Raw genomic sequence first — 4373 nt, forward strand, 5'->3', positions numbered from 1 at the left:
AAGAAAGAGCAGTGTGACAATTCTTGAATTGAGTGGATTGCATGGGAAGTTCTTACCAAATTTTAACAGTGTGGCTTCACCGCTCACTGACGTGCTGAAGAAAAGCAAATCATTTCAGTCCATAACGGTTTGTCAGAAGAAAGATTTTCCAGCTTGAAAGGTGTGTTGACCACTGCCACAATACTAAACACACCTAATTATGTGAAGCCATTCAAGCTGGCTGTCGATGCTGATGTGCATGCCAGTGTTGTGCTCTTACACGAAGACGACGAGAAGACAGAAATAACTATCTGGCACTTCTCTGCGAATTTGAGCATTCATCAGCAGAAATATCCCACTGTTGAGAAGAAACTTTGAGTTTGGTGTGGGCTTTGCCACATTTCAACGTTTTTTGTTTCCAGTAATGCATCTGGGGCAATGATATAAACTGATGATCAGTAATCGATGTTTTTGGAGAAATATAATGACGAAAGGTCTCGAGTGTTTGAATGGATCTTGTTGTTACAGCCATTTATTTCGAAAATTGTGCATGTGGCAGTCTGATAAAACGTAATTGCCAACACAATATCTAATCTTGGATGAGAAATGTAGGCATTCGCTGACAGGAAGAAACAGAATGAAATAGAATGTAGTAGTTATGTTTGCATGGCTGTTATCTGTGTAATGTATGTGTTGCCATGTACGAAAAATGTAAAATTACGAGATATTAAAAATAAGTCATCTTTGTGTATTGATGGCCCTTCGTTTTCTATTTTACGGGGAAAGTGTGATGATCCTGCTCCTTTAAAAAGGGTATTTTGCCCTTGATCTTTTTCGACAGCGATCCGAAAGTTAAAGCTTCCGATGTGTCTGGAAATATGGACTTGAAAATGCTTTGAATCGTTTTTTTAAACACTTGTATAATGGATAGGGAGCGGCCAGTTCTCCCAGTTCAGTACTTTTTGTTCCGTTTCGTTTAGATTGGTTTTGGCAAGCAGACTGTTTGAAGCGGCCATTCAAGGTTTTGGTTTGTATCCGAAAGAGACAGCTCTGCGCTGATCCTGTCCCCTCCTCTGCTATCTCTCTCCTGCAAGCACCTGTGTTGCAAATTACCTTTCGCCCATGTGGAGTTATGGGATGTTTCAGGAAACTGAACTAGCTCTTTGGTAAGTTCCGTTTTCGTGTCGGTTGGGATTTCAACCAAATGTTATTCTTAAATCTGCCTTTATTTGTTCGTGCTTAACAAATTATATTTTGTATATAATTAAGGGATTTGACCAGCTGTGTTACACCGAGAATATTAAGCTTACATTTGCTTAAAACAACAAGAAAACTGAGGTTCTGCACTAAATTCTTAAAATGTTTTGAGTATGTTTGGCCAGATCTATGACAGATTTGTAAATGCCTCCTTGCGGAATTCTGTCCATGTTCTTCTTTAGCAAATCCATCAGCGCTTGCACCACGCTGTTTAGATTTCATACAAACTTCTGGGAGAATCCACTAAGTTCCAAAAAATCGAAGATCCTCTTACTTCGAGTTTGGTCGTGGAAATTTCGCATTGTCTTTGTCTTCACGTTCCTTGGGGTCATCGTTCCATGCCCGGTGTTTTTCCAAAGAGCATCACCTCTCCCTTCACGATTTCAATTTTGTTTTCCGTAATCCTTCAAACAGCTCTGTGAAGTGCAACATGTGATCTTTCCCAAAATATCGAGATATGTATGACACATTCAATCCTGTCACAACTCTGTTCATAGTCTTCAGAATGTGGCTGGTGCGCTCTTCCTTCCCAAGGACAACACTTTGAATTGATAATGTTCATTTGGAGTTACAAACTGAGAAACATCTTTCACTTTCTACAGTAAAGGAACCAGCCAATCACCATACAGTAATTCCAAATTTGAGAAGCAGGTGGTTTGTCCAACTTCCGCTGGTGTTGGGTTTGAGTTGGATTTAGTTATGGCGTCCATCTTCTGCCAGACCTCAAACAACCGTTCAATCCCATCAGACATTAGAACTAAGATGATCAGCTAACTCCAGTCAGTCTGACCTGACTCTAATACGTCTTGTGAAAGCATCGCATTTACATTCTTCTGCATTTGCACGGCGTTGAGAGAACTGAATTCGAGAGCTGTTGTTTTATCTGGGCTTCGTGTCTGTATTCTACTTGCATCGCAATCAGGTTCACGTCAGCGTATTTCTCCTCAGAACTATCCAGCTGTGGTCTCCATTCTTGTCTTAGATTCTAGACTGAAGACGATTACGGTCGCGAAAACATTCTGATCCCTGCTCTGGGTATTCATCTGCAAAATATCGTTTTTCTGTTGTAAGTCTATGATACTTCCAGGATGAAACACCTCCGCCTGAAAATCTACCTGTTCAGGTTTTTCCAGAACCATGACATAAAACAGTGTGTCAGCGAAAAGAACCTCAACTCGTTCGCCATTTTTCATTTTAGTTTTGATTCCCTGCTGTGATTTACGACAGTGGGATCTCGTTACAACACAGCCTGAGAAAATTCATGGTATTTGTATTTTAACTCCTTAGTTCACTGTTTTTCCTTTGGCTTTCCTTTGGCTTCTCCACAATGAGGGCACCACTCCCGCCTTGCATTCTACCACGTCGTTCCCAAGAAAAAAACGATGTTCCTGGAACTGATACTTGAACATTCACTGTTAGTTCGCAAACTTCATATTGATCTCCAACCTGATCTTACACAGGTGAACGCTACGTTTCTCTCCATGTATTCCACAAGTTACCACTGCCTCCCATAACATGTCAGATACATGTTTTCATGTCGAGGTAGGAGAGACTGATTAATACCCGTACCTAACAGACCTAAAACATCTTTCATTCCTTCACCTGTTTCTCGTGAGTAAGCTTTACTACGGTGTTGAAGTCTTTTTCGATGTCGTGCAGTAACTCAATATCCAGCCCTTGAACATGTAGAAAATAGAACATTACAGCGCAGTACAGGCCCTTCGGCCCTCGGTGTTGCACCGACTGTCATACCAATCTGAAGCCCATCTAAAATACATATTTCCATGTACGTCCATATTCTTGTCCAGTGTCAACTCAAATGTACATAAAGTTGACGAATCTCTTCCCATTGCAGGCAAAACATTCAATACCCTTACTACTCTCTGAGTAAATACCCTTACTACTCTATGACATCTGTCCTATATCTATCAATTTACAGCTATGCCCCCTCGTAATAACCGTCGACATACTTGGAAATAGGCTCTCCATGTCCACCCTATCTAAACCTCCGATTATCTTATATATCTCTTTTAAGTTACCTCTCAAACTTCTTCTCTCCAACGACAACAGCCTGAAGTCCCTCAGCCATTCTTAGTAAGACCTTCGCTCCATAACAGGTAACATCCTAGTAAATCGCCTCTGCACCCTTTAAAGCTTCCATATCCTTTTATAATGCAGTACACAATACTTCAAGTGGTGCCGCACAAGAATTTTGTACAGCTGTATCATAACCTCATGGTTCCAGAACTCGATCCCTCTATTAATGAAAGCTAAACCTCTGTATGTCTTCTTAACAACCCTGTCAAACTGGATAGCAACTTTCAAGGATCTGTGTACATGGACACCGAGATCTCTCTGCTCATCTACACTACCAAGAATCTTATCGTAAGCCCAGTAATTTGCATTCCAGTTACTCCAACCAAAGTGAATCACCTCACACTTGTTCGCATTAAACTTCATTTGCCACCTCTCAGCCCAGCTCTGCAGCTTGTCTATGCCTCTTTGCAACCTAAAACATCCTTCGTCACTATCCACAACTCTACCGACCTTAGTATCGTCTGCAAATTTACTAATCCAACCTTCTACGCTCTCATCCAGGTCGTTTATAAAAATGACGAACAGCAGTGGACCCACACCGACCGATGCCGTACACCAGAAGTAACTGGATTCCAGGATGAACATTTCCCATCAACCACCACCGTCTGTGTTCTTTCAGCAAGCCAATTACTGATCCAAATCGCTATATCTCCAACAGTCCAATTTCTACGCGTTATGTACAATAACCTACTGTGGGGAACCTTATTGACCGCCTTGCTGAAATCCATATACACCACATCAACCGGTTTACTCTCATCTACCTGTTGGTCACCATCTCAAAGAACTCAGTAAGGTTTGTGAGGCACGACCTACCCTTCACAAAACCGTGCTCACAACCCAAATCAAATTATTATTTTCTCGATGATTATAAATCCTATCTTTTGTAACTTTTCCAACACTTTACCAACAACTGAAATAAGGCTCACTGGTCTTCAATTACCTGGATTGTCCCTACTTCCCTTCTTGAAGAGGTGAACCACATTTGCTATCCTTCAGTCTTCTCTCACTATTTCTGTCGACAATGACGATTTAAGGATCAA

Source organism: Chiloscyllium punctatum, chromosome 43 (genome assembly GCF_047496795.1).
Source record: "Chiloscyllium punctatum isolate Juve2018m chromosome 43, sChiPun1.3, whole genome shotgun sequence".
Lineage (NCBI taxonomy): Eukaryota > Metazoa > Chordata > Chondrichthyes > Orectolobiformes > Hemiscylliidae > Chiloscyllium > Chiloscyllium punctatum.